The 20,944-nt window shown below is 49.6% G+C and overlaps 1 protein-coding gene across 1 annotated transcript in view; it reads left to right on the forward strand.

Annotated features, from left to right (window-relative positions):
* Positions 1-20,944, forward strand: part of LOC138267687 (transmembrane protein 79-like) — a 157,208-nt gene that overhangs the window by 54,164 nt on the left and 82,100 nt on the right. The gene's annotated exons all lie outside the window — the stretch shown is intronic.

The raw sequence follows: 20,944 nt of genomic DNA on the forward strand, positions 1-20,944 counted from the left end.
CTACTGTGTGGTCACCTTCAGGGCTGAAGTAACTTTATAAGTGTAGTTTGAAAATGGCACTGAGCTTACTGTCTCATGAGTAGGAGTCTGTCCCTCCCTAAACCCCTCCTTATTTTTCCCTAGACCTCTCCCATATTCAGGTATGAAAAGCCACATTTTCCAACCACTCCCCCAGTTCCTCCCACATTTACTATGAAAATGTCACCTTACAGGAGCAGAGATTTCCGCTGGAGGTGGAGCCTTAGGCACAGAAAAGATAAGAGAGGAGAAGGTCTGCCCGTAGGTTAGTGAACCGCATGTTGTGGTACTTGAGTATTACTACCATAGTACTGTTTCACATACTACAAAATGCTGTTTGTGAATAAGACCCTATAGGGGTCATTTTGACCCTGGCGGTAAAAACCGCCTGCCGCTGAATCGGTCGCCTCCAAAAGACCATCGCCGTGGCTACCAGCCATCTGCCCTATTAAGACCACAGCTGGATTTCCTCCAGAAGGATGGCGTAAATCCGGCTGGTGCCATGCCGGCGGATGGCGGTAAGGTGGCGCTGCTGCCAGCAGCAGCGCCAGACCAGTAGACCGACATGACCCATGATACGGCCTGGCGGTGTTCTGCTTGCGGGCGCTGCTGCTGGCAGCAGCGCCCCATCCCGTCTCCTACCGGAGGACCCCCTCACAACAGGTAAGTCGGGTGCTCCAACAGGGGAGGGGGGTGTTGTGTGTGTTTGAGTATGTCTGTGCGTGCATGAATGCTGGTGTGTGTTGCGTGTTGTATGTGTGTACATGTATGGATGTGTGAGTACATGTATGTTGTGTGAATGCGTGTGTGCTTGTATGTATGTAAGTGTGAGTGTATGTGTGTGTGAATGGATGCATGCATGGATGAATGTGGGAATGAGTGTGTGAATGCATGAATGCATGTGTGCATGATGGTGCGTGTATGAAGGGGGAGCTGGAGAGGAAGGGGGTGGGGAGGAATCTGGGGAGGGGGCGGGGAAGACCCCTCTCAGTGACAGGGAAGACATTCCCTGTCACTGATAGTGCCTACCGCCATGGTTTTCGTGGCGGTAAGGTTGCAACGAAAACCATGGCGGTAGACGGGTCATAATCCCGCAGGCGGGCAAGTGATGGTCACCGGGCTGGAGAGTGAAGTCTCTTGCCCGGTGATCGTTACCGCCGTGGCGGGCAGTGTGGTACATTGGCAAACCGCCAATGCCTTAATATGGAGAAAAGTACCGCCAGCCTGTTGGCAGTACTTTCCTCCATATTAACGCCGTCCACCGGAGTCATAATGACCCCCGATGTGTCTATTCCAAGCCCCCAGATCATGTGTCTTCATCCCAGGCCCCCAGACCACGTGTCTCCATCCCACGACTTCAGGCCATGGGTCTCCACCCCAGGTCCCTAGGCCATTTGTCTCCATCACAGGCCCCCAACCCATGTGTCTCCACCAAAGGCCCCCAGTCCATGTGTCTCAGTCCCAGGCCCCCAGACTATGGCCCTCATTATGACTTTGGTGGTCTTCACAGAAGACTTTCACCCACCATATCACCATATTCCACTTTGGGTGGAAATCCAGCAGTAGTCGTGCTGGCAGGCGGAGGTGCTTGGGCTGTTCCACCATGTAGGAGGCTGGACTGGCTTGTAGTGAGTACCAAGGGGTACTTGCACCTTGCACCAGGCCCAGTTATCCCTTATTAGTGTATAGGGTGTCTAGCAGCTTAGGCTGATAGATAATGGTAGCTTAGCAGAGCAGCTTAGGCTGAACTAGGAGACGTGTGAAGCTACTACAGTACCACAAATGATTATGCACAATATCATAAGAAAACACAATACACAGTTATACTAAAAATAAAGGTACTTTATTTTTATGACAATATGCCAAAAGTATCTCAGTGAGTACCCTCAGTATGAGGATAAGAAATATACACAAGATATATGTACACAATACCAAAAATAAGCAGTATAGTCTTAGAAAACAGTGCAAACAATGTATAGTTACAATAGGATGCAATGGGGAAACATAGGGATAGGGGCAACACAAACCATATACTCCAAAAGTGGAATGTGAACCACGAATGGACCCCAAACCTATGTGACCTTGTAGAGGGTCGCTGGGACTATTAGAAAATAGTGAGAGTTAGAAAAATAACCCTCCCCAAGACCCTGAAAAGTGCACTAAAGTTCCCCTAAGGACAAAATAGTCGTGTTAGAGGGAAAATGCAAGGAAAACACAAATCAGCAATGCAACAACGATGGATTCCTGACTGAGGGTACCTGTGGAACAAGGGGACCAAGTCCAAAAGTCACAAGCAACTCGGAGATGGGCAGATGCCCAAGAAATGCCAGCGGTTGGTGCAAAGAAGCTCTTACTAGGCTGAAGAACTGTGAATACTGCAGGAACGACAAGGGCTAGAGACTTCCCCTTTGGAGGATGGATCCCCCACGCCTTGGAGAGTCGTGCAGAAGTGTTTTCCCGCCGGATGGACGCCAACAAGCCTTGCTACACGCAAATCGTGCGTTTAGCGTTTTTGGACGCTGCTGGGGCCCAGGAGGGACCAGGAGGTCGCAAATTGGACCTGCAGAGAGAGGGGACGTCGAGCAAGACAAAGAGCCCTCACTGAAGCAGGTAGCACCCGGAGAAGTGCCAGAAACAGGCACTACGAGGATGCGTGAAACGGTGCTCGCCGAAGTTGCACAAAGGAGTCCCACGTCGCCGGAGACCAACTTAGAAAGTCGTGCAATGCAGGTTAGAGTGCCGTGGACCCAGGCTTGGCTGTGCACGAAGGATTTCCGCCGGAAGTGCACAGGGGCCGGAGTAGCTTGCAAAGTCGCGGTTCCCAGCAATGCAGCCCAGCGAGGTGAGGCAAGGACTTACCTCCACCAAACTTGGGCTGAAGAGTCACTGGACTGTGGGGGTCACTTGGACGGTGTCGCTGGATTCGAGGGACCTCGCTCGTCGTGCTGAGAGGAGACCCAAGGGACCGGTAATGCAGCTTTTTGGTGCCTGCGGTTGCAGGGGGAAGATTCCGTCGACCCACGGGAGATTTCTTCGGAGCTTCTGGTGCAGAGAGGAGGCAGACTACCCCCACAGCATGCACAAGCAGGAAAACAGTCGAGAAGGCGGCAGGATCAGCGTTACAGAGTTGCAGTAGTCGTCTTTGCTACTATGTTGCAGGTTTGCAGGCTTCCAGCGCGGTCAGCGGTCGATTCCTTATCAGAAGGTGAAGAGGGAGATGCAGAGGAACTCGGCTGAGCTCATGCATTCGTTATCTGAAGTTTCCCCAGAGACAGAGACTCTAAATAGCCAGATAAGAGGGTTTGGCTACCTAGGAGAGAGGAAAGGCTACTAACACCTGAAGGAGCCTATCAGCAGGAGTCTCTGACGTCACCTGGTGGCACTGGCCACTCAGAGCAGTCCAGTGTGCCAGCAGCACCTCTGTTTCCAAGATGGCAGAGGTCTGGAGCACACTGGAGGAGCTCTGGACACCTCCCAGGGGAGGTGCAGGTCTGGGGAGTGGTCACTCCCCTTTCCTTTGTCCAGTTTCGCGCCAGAGCAGGGGCTAAGGGGTCCCTGAACCGGTGTAGACTGGCTTATGCAGAATTGGGCACCTCTGTGCCCAACAAAGCATTTCCAGAGGCTGGGGGAGGCTACTCCTCCCCTGCCTTCACACCATTTTCCAAAGGGAGAGGGTGTCACACCCTCTCTCAGAGGAAGTTCTTTGTTCTGCCATCCTGGGCCAGGCCTGGCTGGACCCCAGGAGGGCAGCTGCCTGTCTGAGGGGTTGGCAGCAGCAGCAGCTGCAGTGAAACCCCAGGAAGGGCAGTTTGGCAGTACCAGGGTCTGTGCTACAGACCACTGGGATCATGGGATTGTGCCAACTATGCCAGGATGGCATAGAGGGGGCAATTCCATGATCATAGACATGTTACATGGCCATATTCGGAGTTACCATTGTGAAGCTACATATAGGTAGTGACCTATATGTAGTGCACGCGTGTAATGGTGTCCCCGCACTCACAAAGTTCAGGGAATTGGCTCTGAACAATGTGGGGGCACCTTGGCTAGTGCCAGGGTGCCCTCACACTAAGTAACTTTGCACCCAACCTTTACCAGGTAAAGGTTAGACATATAGGTGACTTATAAGTTACTTAAGTGCAGTGTAAAATGGCTGTGAAATAACGTGGACGTTATTTCACTCAGGCTGCAGTGGCAGGCCTGTGTAAGAATTGTCAGAGCTCCCTATGGGTGGCAAAAGAAATGCTGCAGCCCATAGGGATCTCCTGGAACCCCAATACCCTGGGTACCTCAGTACCATATACTAGGGAATTAGAAGGGTGTTCCAGTAAGCCAATGTGAATTGGTAAAATTGGTCACTAGCCTGTTAGTGACAATTTAAAAGTAATGAGAGAGCATAACCACTGAGGTTCTGGTTAGCAGAGCCTCAGTGAGACAGTTAGGCACCACACAGGGAACATATACATGCACACCTATGAGCACTGGGGCCCTGTGTGACAGGGTCCCAGTGACACATACATATAGGCCACAAACCTATGAGCACTGGGGTCCTGACCAGCAGGATCCCAGTGACACATAACAAACATACTGAAAACATAGTGTTTTCACTATGAGCACTGAGGCCTGGTTATCAGGATCCCAGTGAGACAGTGAAAACAGTGACAAACACCCTGACATATACTCACAAACAGGCCAAAAGTGGGGGTAACAAGGCTAGAAAGAGGCTACTTTCTCACACACCACCAGCCCCGCCCGCCAGTAGGACTCTACCAGCTGTATTATGGGAAAGCGCCCCTTCCTGTTCCCTTCTGGATGACCTTCTCCCCGGACCAGGTATGATGATCATCCGACAGGGGAGGGTGGTGGTAGGGTGGGGGTTTCTGTGTGTGGTGTCTGCGTGTGTGTGCATGAATGTGTGTATGCGTGTCCTAATATTGAAGTGAATGTGTGTATGCATGTAATTGTGTATGCGTGTGTGTATGCGAGTGTGAGTGTTGTGAATGCGTGTTTGTCTGCATGTGAATATGCATGTTTCTTTGCATGTGAGTATGCATGTTTGGATGGGTATGGGTGTGAGCATGCGTGCTTGAATGAGTGTATGAATGTTGAAGTGAATGCGCGTATGGATGCGTGAGTGAATGCGTGCATTTAAGTGTAGGTGAATGAGTGTATGCGTGGTGCGTGTCTGTGCGTGTGCATGTATGCGGTGAGGGGGCGCTGTGTCAGAAGGGGTGGGGTGCTGTGTCAGAAGGTGGGTGAGGGCTCGGGCGCTGTGGATGGAGGGGGGAGGAAGGGTCTAGTGCTTGCTGGGAGGGTGGGGGAGTCATCTACTGGTGACAGGAAAGAAATTCACTGTCACCAGTAGCCTTTCTGCCATGGTTTTCGTGGCGGTGCTACTGCCACGGAAACCATGACGGAAAGGTGGCTCCTATACCGCCGGCGGTCTTCTGTGGACCGCCGGGTTGGAGATGATCCTCTCATAATGTGACTGACGCTGGGCTTCTTGTGGGGTTGAAGCTTTGATCACCCAATCATCTAGATAGGGTTGGTTGAAAGTTCGGTGCCCCTGAGATGTGCAGCCACTACTGCAACGTATTTGGAGAAGGTTCTGGGGGTTGATTCGAGGCCAAACGGAAGGACTTGGTATTGATAGTGGTCCTGCCCCACTATAAGCCTCAAGAACTTGCAGAGTTTCTTTGCTATGAGTAGGTGAATTTATGCGTCTTGGAGATCTATACAACAGAGCTAGAGAAAATATCTGGAGTAGATTCCTTTGCCCCGTTGTTTGTGGGGAACGACTTCCACTTCATTCTTCTGAAGCAAGATGTTGACTTCTTACCGAAGAATGGGCAAATGATGGTTGAATGGCTTCAGTAGTATGTTTGGGCAGGAGTGTTGAATCTGAGAGAATACCCACTCTGAACAATATTGAGCTCCCAGGAATCTTTTGTGATTTTTTTGCCACTCTGCTAGATAGTGTGAGATGCTTCCCTGTACCAGAGTGGGTAACGGACAAGGGGGAAAGAAAGATGAATTGTTTTGCCCCTGTTGTTGTTTTTCCCCCTTGGGTGGGTTGCTGTGAAGGTCGTCCTCTAGATTGCCTTCGCTGGTGGTGTTGTTGGTAAAGGCCCTGCTGCTGTGTCTGCTGGCAACCGTAGTACCAATGACGGGCTTGAACCCTCTGAGGGTACAAATGGCGTTGGTGAGGCCAGAATGGATGTCTTCATTCTTTCAGTCTTTCGAGGGAGACCGCCTTTAGGGCTTCCATTGCCACCTACATGCGAGCCATTTTATCGTCTGTGTGACTGCCAAAGAGGGTAGATCCTGCAAATGGAGGGTCAAAAATCCATTGTTGTGTTTCAGACTTTAATGAGGTGAGTCATAGCCAAGAGTAACGTCTCAAGGCAATGCCATGACAGTATTCATGAGCCGCTAACAAGGACAAATCCGCTGCCGCACTGATTATTTTGTTGGACACCATGAGGCCTTCATTTACTATTTCTAAAAAACATCCTCTTGCATATTCCTGGGGAGGTCATCTGCAGATTGCTGGATAGAGTCCCAGAGCACTCTATCGTACCTACCCAAGAGGGCGGAGGCACTAGCGGCCTTCATGGTTGTTGCGGATCTATTACACACCTTGCGCCCTACTGAATCCAATTTTCTGCTCTCCTTATCAGGAGTTATGGAAGAAGGAGGAGCAGTGGCATGATACGTCTTTGCAGCTAGAATGACTATGGAGTCAGGAGATGGATCTGGTCTTAGGAACAGAGGATCTTTTTTTGGAGGCCTGTACTTCTTTTGTAGCCTTGGAGGAGCCGGTTTGGTGGTTGCTGGAATGAGGAAAAGCTCCATTGAAGGCTCCAGTAGTCTTGGCTCCTCTTACGAACACCTCCTGGAAGGTGGATATGTCATCCACTGGTGAGATGCAAGGTTGTGGTGAATCAGTCAAAGGCAGTGAGTAGCATCTTGTTGATGAAGATGAGGATGTTGTATGTTCTGATCAATGCCTAGAGGTGGTCCTTGTGCGAGAACGATTGCTATGGTGTCAGGATCGTCTGGAAGAAGATGAGCGTCTATGGTGACGTGACCTATGGTGCGACATGAGGCACAAACGAGGCTGGGCTGGAGTCACACGTGCAGGAATAGGTTGTGCCGGAGTCACTGCAGGAGGTGTTGGCGGTGGAAGTGGAGGATGTGGACGCGATGAATCCAGCAGTACTATTGGAGAGGTAGGAAGGGGAGTAAGCCCTTGGGGACTCTAATGCAGATGATGAATATACATATGCCTCCTTTTAATTCTCAATGTCGAGATGGTCATCGACGTCGACCTTCGATGTTGACTCAACTATGACCGCCATCGGCAATGCCTCAATGTCAATCTCCATGACATTGTACTATTCCCTGGCGTCAAAGGCTCTGGTTGCCTCGACATGCTTCTCGACGTCAACCTCACAGTATTTGTCACCGGCGTGTAGATCTGTTGGAGGCTGGTCCTCTATGTAGTGTACAAAAACCAAGTACTCTATGCAGAGAGTCCGAACAACCACATGTTAGTTTTCAGGGGTAAAAATCTGACCACCTAATACTCAAAGTTTTAAGGTAGCTGGTCGAGCAGTTAGGCTAATCCAGGAGATGTGCTAAGTATTTGCTGTACTCACAAATCCAATCATGCACCACACACACTCAATGAATAACTTGAGACCAGAATTTATAAAAATACCTAAAACATTGATATAATTTTTAAGACCAAAATCTTTAGAATAGGTAAAGTACTTTTCTTGTTATGACTTTTGGAAGTTTTAGCAAAGTTAGTCTTTCTGTGCGTAATTACGCACCATTGGAATCAATAGGCAGTCACTTTTAAAAATGCATTAAAAATTGTACGGTTGAGTTACCACTCTCGTCTTTTGCAGGTTGGTCGCAGTGGTCGGTGGGCACCTTGTGCCAGCTGGAGAGCTTCAGGCAGCTCCCGGTTCCGGCGGGAGCACCTTTGGAAAAGTTCTTGGCACAGGCACAGACACAGGGCCACAGGGATGGGCCACTTGGAAAAGGAGCTGGTTTGCAAATTCAAAGTGGTGCCTAGGGGTCCCCTTTGGCTGTCGAGGTCACAAGGGGTTGGGGACCCGGGGCACACAGTAGAACCCGCGATGCAAGGCCCAAGGCGGCCAGGTGCAGGGTGTTTTGGAGGCCTTGGATGATGTGCGCAACAAAGTCCGCTTGAGGTAAGTCTCTTTGGGGGTCGCTTGCAGGACAATGGGGGCACTCTGGTCGGAGGTCCGGGGTGTTCCTGAAGACCCTCGACTGGGGCTTCCTCCTGATCCTTTGTCACCTCTGAGGGAGTTGGTTTTCTCCTGGACCGACATCAGCTGACCAGGACCCAGGGTATTGTTCTATCTGTACCACTAGGAGTCCCAGCACCACCAGACGTGGTACAGTTGGGGGGCACTTCTGAACTATCGTTTGTGTGTCGTTGGGTCAGGCTGTGACTTCTGGTCGTGGAGATATCGGCGATTCAGTGAAGTGTCCTTCACTGGTTTCTTGGTCCTTTGCAGTTCACCTGCTTTTCTTGAGTGGTGCCTTCACTCAGGAGGGAGATCTGGGGTGATCCTTGAAGCCTGGAGGTCCCCTGGGTTTCTTGGGGTCGGTCCAGTGTTTAGTTCCTCCGCTATCACAATTGTCGGGACTCTGGTGCAGTAAGCAGGGGTGTTGGTGCCTCTTCTGGTGCAGCAGGTCCTCAGTTCTCATCCTGGCGGTTTCTCTGGTGCTAGTCTACTTGTCTTCTTGGAATCCTTTTCGATTCTGTTTCAAATCCAAAATCTTGGTCTAGGGGAGCCCACTAAATACTAAATTTAGTAGGTGTTTTAGGAAGAAACTGGTAGTGTCCAGTGGGGCACTTACCCTTGGGTGGCTACACCACTATAGTGACCACTTCCTGTGGGAAGGGTCACTTCCCTAAACCTCATTGGTTGTTTTTCTCCATTCCAAGATAGAGAAATCTGAAACAGAGGGCCCACTTCGCATGCAAGCTCTTAGGGGTGGTGCATGCTCAGTGAGGCCACTTCTCCTACCCTTTGTCTGGTGTCCGTCTTTGCTCCCGCCAAAAGTGGGGGTTTGCAAAGGGGGAAGCCCTCTGCTGCTAGCAGCAGGCCTGGAGGCTCGATTTACAGGGGTAGTAGCCCCTTGAAGCTCACCGCCAGGGTGTTGCATATTCCTGCGGGAGGGGGAGTTAGCTCCTCCACCCAGGAAGGACATTGTCTTACAAACCAGAGAGCCAGGGCTCTCCCCCAGGTTTGTATATTGGCTGTCTGGAGTGGCAGCTGGATGGAACCAGCCAGCAGCTCTGCCAGTTAGGGTTTGCATTTGCAGGAAGGCACCTCTAAGGTGGCCCCTGGGTACATTTAAGGTTAAATCCAATACTGGTATCAGTTTGGATTTAATATTCTGAGTTGTTTGATACCAAACAAGCCAGGGTACAGAATGGCCATTATGTAGCTGGGGAACTTGTGTTTGACCAGTGCCCAGTACATACATTAAAATGGCTGCCTTGTTCACTCACTATGTCCTGGGTTTAGCAAGGACACAGTGGGGGCATGTTGCTCATGCAGCTATGCCTTCACATATAGTATGGTGCATCCTGCCTTAGGGCTGAAAGGCCTGCTAGTGGGGTGGCTTACCCTCAACATATGCAGTGTATGGTGGACAGGGCACACAGAGTGTGTGCCATGTTGAGTTTATCTTTTTAGGGTTTCCCCAGTACACTCAACCTGCAATGGCAATGCTGGGTGCATCTGGATGCAGAGCCCTTGGGGTGGCACAATCAGTGCTGCTGTCCCCAGGGGCCTACTCTTAATCCTGGGTACTGGGGGACCCATTTACTAGGGACTTACAGGGGTATTTAAGAGTGTAACCAATTGTGCCAATCATCACAAGAGTTTTAGGGAAAGAGATCTGGCCCAGGGAACCTGTTTAGCAAGGGCCCTGGGCACTACCAACTTCTAGAACACATCAACATCAGGCAAAAAGTGGGGGCTAACCATGCAAAAAGAGGCCTCCTCTCACAAGATCCTACCTTGCCTTGCTGTCGATTTATATTGTTTCCTCAACGGCGATCCAGTCCTCGACGGCGAGCAAGTCAGTGCTGTACCCGGTCTTGACGTCAAGTCCCTTAACGTTGCCAGGAAAAGATGGTATTTTCTTTGTAGCACCCTCTTTGTGGACCTCCCATGTTCCTCAGAGGCAGATGTAAGAGCCCCGGTAGAGGAGTGACCCTCTCTTTGCTCTGAGGTTTCACCTTGAGACTGTATTTGATGTGCCATCTCTTCCTTGCCATGGAGGTGAATCTTCTCTCTCTCTCACAGGGTATGGTGCGAAAACTTCATGCAGTGAGGACGCTACTCTGGATGATGACTTGATGGAAGGCAAAGGATACAGACGCTGTGGGGGTCTGTTTTTGCCTTTTTTCCTTCCACAGGAAGGACACCTGTCAAACAGGGAAGGCATGATACAGTTAGAAAATGCCTTAAAATCCAGTCAGAAAAGTCTTAGAATGCAAGAGACTGATGAAAATGGTCTAGTGAACCAATTTAAATGAAAATTCACAGGTGAATTTTGACGAAAAAAACCTAAAAGGCCAAGTTCACGGCTCCAGGATCCTGTCACCAGGTACTGTTAAAAAGAACTGAGGCAACTGCCACTTGCTGAGCATGATGGAATACTGGTGGTCTCTGCAGCTTTTAAGGCATAGTCACTGTCTTCCACTTGCATAATAGCAGCCTGTGGGCTGCACTGCCTTTCTATTCTTCATCTCTTACTTTGTCAGAAAAAGGGTTTGTGGAGATTTGAAGTCTGGTGTAAACATTTGCCTCAAATTATACATTTATAAGGGTGTTTTTTACCCCTTTTTTCTAAATACAATCTGAAGAATAACACAACTGTAGCCTGTTTGCTTAGGCTGCATTTTATGTTCTTTCTTAAGTGTCTCTGCCGGCCTTCCTGAAGCAAGGCAAACACCTACACTTAACAACAAACTGTGTAAAGAAGTGCTCTAGGATACCGCACATGGGCGGAAATATTCAAATGTTTATGACTATCAAGGAAGCACCGACATCAGCGCGCGCAGATGGCGCCTATATGAAACATCATATCCAGCGTGGACGACACCGACAACGGGCATGGAGCCGATCGATGACACCTAACGGCGTGCAAGGGTACTGCTCAGAAAATTCTCCAGATGTCCCACATCGTGAAGAAGCTTGCAGAGGTGTTCCCACGCAGAAAGACCGCAAATAAGCCTTGCTAGCTGCAAGGGTCGCGGTTAGGGTTTTTGGATGCTGCTGTGGGCCAGGAGGGACCAGGATGTCGCCACTTGGATGAGGAGACAGAGGGGGCGCCCAGCAAGTCAGGGAGCCCTCACAGAAGCAGGCAGCACCCGCAGAAGTACCTGAACAGGCACTTGGAAGAAGAGTGAACCGGAGTCCACGCGAAGTCACAAAAGGGAGTCCCACGACGCCAGAGGACAACTCAGAAGGTTGTGCGCTGCAGGTTAGAGTGTCAGAGACCCAGGCTTGACTGTGCACGAAGGTAATCCTGGAGGAGTGCACAGGAGCTGGAGCAGCTGCAAATCACGCGGTAATCAGCAATGCAGTCTAGCGTGGGGAGACAAGGACTTACCTCCACCAAACTTGGACTGAAGAGTCACTGGACTGTGGGAGTCACTTGGACAGAGTTGCTGAGTTCCAGGGACCACGCTAGTCATGCTGAGAGGGAACCCAGAGGACCGGTGATGCAGTCTTTTGTTGCCTGCGGTTGCAGGGGGAAGATTCCGTCGACCCACGGGAGATTTCTTCAGACCTCCTGGTGCAAGAAGGAGGCAGGCTACCCCCAGAGCATGCACCACCTGGAAACAGTCGAGAAAGCCGGCAGGATGAACGATACAAGGTTGCTAGTAGTCGTCTTGCTACTTTGTTGGGGTTTTGCAGGCGTCCTGAGCAGTCAGCGGTCGATCCTTTGGCAGAAGGTGAAGAGGGAGATGCAGAGGAACTCTGATGAGCTCTTCCATTCGTTATCTGGCGAGATTCCCAAAGCAGAGACCCTAAATAGCCAGAAAAGGAGGTTTGGCTACCTAGGAAGGAGGATTGGCTACTAAGAAAGGTAAGAGCCTATCAGAAGGAGTCTCTGACGTCACCTGCTGGCACTGGCCACTCAGAGAAGTCCAGTGTGCCAGCAACACCTCTGGATTCCAAGATGGCAGAGGTCTGGGGAACACTGGAGGAGCTCTGGGCACCTCCCCTGGGAGGTGCAGGTCAGGGGACTGGTTACTCCCCTTTCCTTTGTCCAGTTTCACGCCAGAGCAGGGCTGGGGGATCCCTAAACCGGTGTAGACTGGCTTATGCAGAGATGGGCAGCATCTGTGCCCATCAAAGCATTTCCAGAGGCTGGGGGAGGCTATTCCTTCCCAGCCTTCACATCTATTTCCAATGGGAGAGGGTGTTACACCCTCTCTCAGAGGAAATCCTTTGTTCTGCCTTCCTGGGCCAAGGCTGCCTGGACCCCAGGAGGGCAGAAACCTGTCTGAGGGGTTGGCAGCAGCAGCAGCTGCAGTGGAGACCCCGGAAAGGCAGTTTGGCAGTACCCAGATTCTGTGCTAGAGACCATTGGGGAGACAATTTCATGATCTTAGACATGTTACATGGCCATGTTCGGAGTTACCATTGTGACGCTATACATAGATAGTGACCTATGTATAGTGCACGCGTGTAATGGTGTCCCCGCACTCACAAAGTCCGGGGAATTTGCCCTGAACGATGTGGGGGCACCTTGGCTAGTGCCAGGGTGCCCTCACACTAAGTAACTGTGCACCCAACCTTCACCAGGTGAAGGTTAGACATATAGGTGACTTATAAGTTACTTAAGTGCAGTGGTAAATGGCTGTGAAATAACGTGGACGTTATTTCACTCAGGCTGCACTGGCAGGCCTGTGTAAGAATTGTCAGATCTCCCTATTGGTGGCACAAGAAATGCTGCAGCCCATAGGGATCTCCTGGAACCCCAATACCCTGGGTACCTCAGTACCATATACTAAGGAATTATATGGGTGTACCAGTATGCCAATGTGAATTGGTGAAATTGGTCACTAGCCTGTTAGTGACAATTTGGAAATCAGAGAGAGCATAACCACTGAGGTTCTGTTTAGCAGAGCCTCAGTGAGACAGTTAGTCATCACACAGGGAACACATTCAGGGCACATACTTATGAGCACTGGGGCCCTGCCTGGCAGGGTCCCAGTGACACATAGACTAAAACAACATATATACAGTAAAATATGGGGGTAACATGCCAGGCAAGATGGTACTTTCCTACACAACCCCCCCCCCCCCCCCCAAATGAAGGACAATAAGACTAGCCGTGACCTGATGAGTCTTCATTGTCTAAGTGGAAATATCTGCATTGGAGTGGGTACTCCCAGGTCTATGTTCCCCTGCATAGTCCATTCCCTGTAGAGATATGGACCACCTCAACAATTTTGGATTTTCACCTTTCATTTGTTTTAGCCAAAGTAGAGGTTTGTGGTCTGTCTGAACAATGAAGTGAGTGCCAAACAGGTATGGCCTCAACTTCTTCAGTGCCCAGACCACAGCAAAGGCCTCCCTCTCTAAGGCAGACCAACGCTTTTCTCTAGGGGTCAACCTTCTGCTGATAAAAGCAACTGGTTGATCCTGGCCCTCAGAATTGAGTTGTGATAAGACTGCTCCTACCCCTAATTCAGATGCATCAGTTTGAACAATGAATTTCTTGGAGTAACATGGGCGTTTTAGGACAGGTGCAGTGCACATGGCCTGTTTGAGCTCCTCAAAAGCTTTCTGACAGCTAGCTGTCCACAATACCTTTTTAGGGATCTTGTTACTGGTGAAATCATTAAGTGGGGCTTCAATGGAGCCATAGTTTTTAATGAATCTCCTGTAATACCCAGTGAGGCCTAAGAAGGCTCTCACCTGGGTCTGTGTTGTAGGGGGAACCCAACCATGATAGTTTGGATTTTCCCCTGAAGTGGTGCAATCTGTTCTCCACCTACAAGGTGTCCCAGATAAACCACCTTTCCCTGTCCTGTCTGGCACTTTGAGGCCTGCCTTTTGCAGGGCCTCCAAAACTTTCCAAAGGTGGACCAGGTGCTCATCCCAGGTGGAGCTAAAGACAGCTATATCATCTAGATATGCTGCACTAAAAGCCTCCAACCCTTGCAGGACTGTGTTCACCAACCTCTGAAAAGTGGCAGGTGCATTTTTCAAACCAAAGGGCATCACTGTAAATTGGTAGTGCCCTCCTATAGTTGAAAATGCAGTTTTAGGTTTAGCATCCTCAGCCAATTTGATCTGCCAATACCCTGCAGTCAAATCAAAGTTGCTTAGATACTTGGCAGATGCCAGTGTATCTATGAGCTCATCTGCCCTGGGTATAGGGTGAGCATCAGTTTTGTTACCTGGCTGAGACCTCTGTAATCTACACAAAACCTCATCTCCCTTTTTCCATCTTTTGAGTGAGGCTGTGGTACAAGCACCACAGGAGACGCCCATGGGCTTTCAGAAGGTCCAATCACTCCTAGGTCAAGCATTTTCTGAACTTCTTGCTTCATGCAGTCTCTGACATGGTCAGGCTGCCTATAGATTTTACTTTTGACAGGCATGCTGTCTCCAGTATCAATTGTGTGTTCAAACCAAGATGTGGTGCCTGGCACAGTTGAAAAGAGTTCAGAAAACTGTCCAAGGAGATTTATGCAGTTGTCTTTCTGTTCTGCAGTAAGATAGTCTGCTAAAACTACTCCCTCCACTAAAGCATCATCTTCAGTGGAAGAGAAGAGATCAGAGAGAGGGTCACTCTCTTCTTCCTGTCCTTCATCTGTTGCCATAAGCAGGGTGAGATCAATTCTGTCATAGTAGGGTTTTAGTCAGTTGACGTGAATCACCCTAAGGGGACTCTTGGCAGTGCCTAGGTCAACCAAGTAGGTGACCTCGCCCTTCTTTTCAACAATTAGATAGGGTCCACTCCATTTGTCTTGGAGTGCTCTTGGGGCCACAGGCTCCAATACCCACACCTTCTGTCCTGGTTGGTACTGGATCAGAACAGCCTTCTGGTCATGCCATTGCTTCTGGAGCTCTTGGCTGGCCTGAAGGTTTGTACTGCCCTTTTTCATGTCCTCGGCCATTCTGGATCTTAGGCCAAGTACATAGTCCACTATGTCATGTTTGGGAGCTTTTAAAGGTTGTTCCCAACCCTCCTTCACAAGTGTTAGAGGACCTCTTACAGGGTGCCCAAAGAGAAGTTCAAAGGGGCTGAAGCCCACTCCTTTCTGGGGTACCTCCCTGTAAGCAAAAAGGAGGCAAGGTAACAGGACATCCCATCTCCTCCTGAGTTTTTCAGGGAGTCCCATTATCATTCCTTTGAGAGTTTTATTAAACCTCTCTACCAGTCCATTAGTCTTTGGATGATAAGGTGTGGTGAATTCGTAGGTTACACCACATTCCTTCCACATGGCCTTCAAGTATGCAGACATAAAGTTGCTACCCCTGTCTGATACAACCTCTTTTGGGAAACCCACCCTGGAAAAGATTCCCAGGAGGGCTTTTGCCACTGCAGGAGCTGTAGTGGTCCTTAGAGGAATTGCTTCAGGATATCTTGTGGCATGGTCCACAACCACCAAGATAAACCTATTGCCTGAAGCAGTAGGAGGGTCAAGGGGGCCAACTTAGTCAACCCCTACCCTTTCAAAGGGGACCCCAACCACAGGTAGTGGAATAAGAGGAGCCTTTGGTATGCCACCAGTCTTACCACTGGCTTGGCAGGTCACACAAGACTTACAGAAATCTTTTGTGTCCTCTGACATCCTAGGCCAGTGAAACAGGGGGACAAGCCTTTCCCATGTTTTGATCTTGCCCAAATGCCCAGCCAAAGGAATGTCATGTGCCAGAGTTAGGAGGAACTCTCTGTACTGCAGGGGAATGACCAATCTCCTGGCTGCTCCAGGTTTTGGGTCCCTTGCCTCTGTGTACAATAGGTTGTCCTCCCAGTAAACTCTATGTGAGTCACTGACATCCCTATTTTGCTGCTTGACAGCTTGCTGTCTGAGACCCTCTAATGTGGGACAGGATTGCTGTGCCACACTCAGCTCTTCCCTGGCAGGCCCCCCTCCCCCAAAAGCTCAGCAGTGTCTGCTGCCAGCTCCTCTGGTGAAGGTTCTGCACAGGGAGGAAATTCTTCTTCCTCAGAAGGAGAATCATCTGTGGAGGGAGGGAGGGAGGGATAGTGGGTAGGGATTTACCCTTGCTACCCCTAGCTTTAGGGAGCACTTGGTCCATTGTTCTAGGATCCAAGTCACCCTGTCCTTTTTGCTTTTTGGCCTGAGCCCTTGTCAAAGCAAAAATATGCACAGGAATACCCAGCATTGCTGCATAAGCCTCCAACTCCACTTCGGCCCAAGCTGATGTCTCTAAATCATTTCTTAGTAGACAGTCTACAGGTAAATCTGAAGCAACCACAACTTTCTTTGGACCAGTAACCCCCCACACACCCCAGTTGAGATTCACAACAGCCATGGGGTGGCTAAGAGTGTTGTTATGAGCGTCTGTCACTTGGTACTGGTGACCAAGTAGGTTTTGTTCAGGGTGTACCAGTTTCTCTATCACCATGGTAACACTGGCACCTGTGTCCCTGTAGGCCTGAACCTCAACACCATTTATTAGGGGAAGTTGCTTGTACTTATCCATATTAAGGGGACAAGCAAGCAAGGTGGCCAAATCAATGGCACCTTCAGAGACTAACACAGCCTCTGTGGTCTCCCTAACCAGACCAACCCCAACTAAATTACCAAAATGGAGCCCAGCTACTCCCTTGGATTGGCTATTAGTAGGTTTGCTCCCACCACCACTGTTATTATTAGGGGCACTAGAGTTTGCAGTAGGGGTTGTGGTAGTGGGAGGTTTGGTGTTTTTCTTTGGACAACTGGCATCAGTTGTCCAATGGCCTTTGACTTTACACAAATAACACCAAGGCTTTTTAACTTGATTTGAAGAGGATTTGGACCCACCACCCCCACCAGAGGATTTTTGTGGGCCTGATGAAGACTCATTTTTAGATTTGTCCACACCCTTGTCAGAAGACTTAACATCCTTCTTCTTGCCATCCTTGTCACCCCCTGTATGAACTTTTCTGTTCACTCTTGTTCTGACCCATTTGTCTGCCTTCTTTCCCAATTTTTGGGGAGAGGTCAGATCTGAGTCCACTAGATATTGGTGTAACAAATCAGACACAGAGTTATTCAGAATATGCTCTCTCAGAATAAGATTATACAGGCTTTCATAGTCAGAAACTTTACTGCCATGTAACCACCCCTCCAAGGCCTTCACTGAACAGTCAACAAAGTCTATTCAGTCTTGTGAGGACTCTTTTCTGGTGTCTCTGAACTTAATCCTGTATTATTCAGTGGTTAAGCCAAATCCATCCAAGAGTGCATCCTTCAAAACTGCAAAATTGTTAGCATCACTTTCTCTAACAGTAAGGAGCCTATCCCTACCTTTTCCAGTGAACGATAGCCACAATATAACAGCCCACTGCCTTTGAGGGACCCCTGTACCATACAGGCCCTCTCAAGTGCAGCAAACCACTTGTTGATGTCATCCCCTTCCTTGTAAGGGGGGACTATCTTGTGCAGATTCCTGGAATCCTGCTCTCTAACAGGATTACTATCAGGAATACTGCTGCTGCCACAATGGGCTCCAAACCCCAATCTCTGTCTCTCCTTCTCCAGGTCTAGGGATTCCCTGTCTAGAGCCAGCTGTTGCTGTTTAAGCTTCAGTCTGGTCTCTTCCACTCTCAACTTTTTGAGTTCCCTTTCTAACATGTTGTCTTCAGGGTGGGTGGGTTGGAAATACTTGGACACTGAGGATAAATTGGAACCAACAGAGGGAGATCTGTCCCTAACAGCTTGGACTCTAACAACCTGGCCTCCAGGAATAAAAACATCCCTACTATGATGGGAGCTCCTATTACTACCAGCATTGCTCGGTGGTCTGCTGAGGGGCAGATTTGGAATAGAACCCACCACACCTCCCTCAAGGGGTTACCCTGAGTCAGAATGGGAGCTATCTACTAACTTCTCATTTGAAGTGCCTGCTAGGGACTTATCATTCTCAATGAGCATGTTATATAGAAATTCTCTTGAAGGGTTCTTTCCTATCACTAAACCTCAATCAATGCAGAGACTCCTTAGGCTCTTGAAGTTTAAATTGTCATAAGTAGTATTGACCATTTTAAGAGCAGTTCCTACATCAGACATGATAGAAGAAGGTTTAGAGACAGTGAGAAGAGAGAAAAAAACTTTTTCAAACTTTTTTGGAAACTTTTAGAAGTTTAAGAGTACTTTTCAGCACTTAGTAGAAAGTGTAAGAGAAGAAAAGCAAAACTTTTTGGTTCGGTGTACATACACTGAACTTGTTTTGTATCTTATTCTCTTGTGAAAAGTACACAATGACAAAGTGGTAAGTAGTTACAAGTACTTATCCCATCGCTGCACAACCAATGTAGGAGGCTGGCCTGGCTTGTAGTGGGTTCCAGAGGTACTTACACCTTGTGCCAGGTCCAGTTATCCCTTATTAGTGTAGAAGAGGTGTTTCTAGCAGCTAAGGCTGATAGAAGGTAGCTATGGCAAAGCAGCTTAGGCTGAACTAGGAGACATGTAAAGCTCCTACTAGACCACTGGTGTCATATGCACAATATCATAAGAAAACACAATACACAGATATACTAAAAATAAAGGTACTTTATTTTTATGACAATATGCCAAAAGTATCTCAGTGAGTACCCTCAGTATGAGGATGAGGAACATACACAAGATATATGTACACAAACCAAAATTATGCAGTAAATAACAAAAGGAAGTAATGCAAGCAATGTAAAGTTACAGTAGATTGCAATATGAGCACATAGGTATAGGGGCAACACAAGCCATATACTCCAAAAAGTGGAATGCGAACCACAAATGGACCCCAAACCTATGTGAGCTTGTAGAGGGTCGCTGGGACTGTAAGAAGACAGTGAGGGTTAGAAAAATAGCCCACCCCAAGACCCTGAAAGGTAGGTGTAAAGTGCACCTACAACACCCAGAGAACACAGACGTCGTGATAGGGGGATTCTGCAAAGAAAACCAACACCAGCAATGCAACAACAGTGGATTTCCGGACCTGAGCACCTTTAAGACAAGGGGACCAAGTCCGAGAGTCGCGACAGTTTCGAGAGTGGGCAGGAGCCCAGGAAATGCCAGCTGAGGGTGCAAGGAAGCTGCCACTGGATGGAAGAAGCTTGGTGTTTTGCAAGAACGAAGAGGACTAGGAACTTCCCCTTTGGAGGATGGATATCCCACGTCGTGAAGAAGCTTGCAGCCGTGTTCCCATGCAGAAAGACTGCAAACAAGCCTTGCTAGCTGCAAGGGTCGTGGTTAGGGTTTTTGGATGCTGCTGTGGGCCAGGAGGGACCAGGATGTCGCCACTTGGATGAGGAGACAGGGGGGGCGCCCAGCAAGTCAGGGAGCCCTCACAGAAGCAGGCAGCACCCGCAGACGTACCTGAACAGGCACTTGGAAGAAGAGTGAACCGGAGTCCACGTGAAGTCACAAAAGGGAGTCCCACGACGCCAGAGGACAACTCAGAAGGTTGTGCACTGCAGGTTAGAGTGTCGGGGACCCAGGCTTGGCTGTGCACGAAGGAAATCCTGGAAGAGTGCACAGGAGCCGGAGCAGCTGCAAATCACGCGGTACCCAGCAATGCAGTCTAGCGTGTGGAGGCAAGGACTTACCTCCACCAAACTTGGACTGAAGAGTCACTGGACTGTGGGAGTCACTTGGACAGAGTTGCTGAGTTCCAGGGACCACGCTCGTCGTGCTGAGAGGGGACCCAGAGGACCGGTGATGCAGTCTTTTGTTGCCTGCGGTTGCAGGGGGAAGATTCCGTTGACTCACAAGAGATTTCTTCAGAGCTCCTGGTGCAAGAAGGAGGCAGGCTACCCCCAGAGCATGCACCACCTGGAAACAGTCGAGAAAGACGGCAGGATGAAGCGATACAAGGTTGCTAGTAGTCGTCTTGCTACTTTGTTGCAATTTTGCAGGCGTCCTGAGCAGTCAGCGGTCGATCCTTTGGCAGAAGGTGAAGAGGGAGATGCAGAGGAACTCGGGTGAGCTCTTGCATTCGGTATCTGAAGAATTCCCCAAAGCAGAGACCCTAAATAGCCAGAAAAGGAGGTTTGGCTACCTAGGAAGGAGGATTGGCTACTAAGAGAGGTAAGAGCCTATCAGAAGGAGTCTCTGACGTCACCTGCTGGCACTGGCCACTCAGAGCAGTCCAGTGTGCCAGCAACACCTCTGAATCCAAGATGGCAGAGGTCTGGGGCACACTGGAGGAGCTCTGGTCACCTCCCCTGGGAGGTGCAGGTCAGGGGAGTGGTCACTCCCCTTTCCTTTGTCCAGTTTCGCGCCAGAGCAGGGCTGGGGGATCCCTGAACCGGTGTAGACTGGCTTATGCAGAATTGGGCACCTCTGTGCCCAACAAAGCATTTCCAGAGGCTGAGGGAGGCTATTCCTCCCAGCCTTTACATCTATTTCCAAACGGAGAGGGTGTTATACCCTCTCTCAGAGGAAATCCTTTGTTCTGCCTTCCTGGGCCAGGGCTGCCTGGACCCCAGGAGGGCAGAAACCTGTCTGAGGGGTTGGCTGCAGTGGAGACCCCGGAAAGGCAGTTTGGCAGTACCCGGGTTCTGTGGTAGAGACCCGGGGGATCATGGAATTGTCTCCCCAATGCCAGAATGGCATTGGGGTGACAATTCCATGATCTTAGACATGTTACATGGCCATGTTCGGAGTTACCATTGTGACGCTATACATAGG

The sequence above is a fragment of the Pleurodeles waltl genome, chromosome 12, assembly GCF_031143425.1.
Source record: "Pleurodeles waltl isolate 20211129_DDA chromosome 12, aPleWal1.hap1.20221129, whole genome shotgun sequence".
Lineage (NCBI taxonomy): Eukaryota > Metazoa > Chordata > Amphibia > Caudata > Salamandridae > Pleurodeles > Pleurodeles waltl.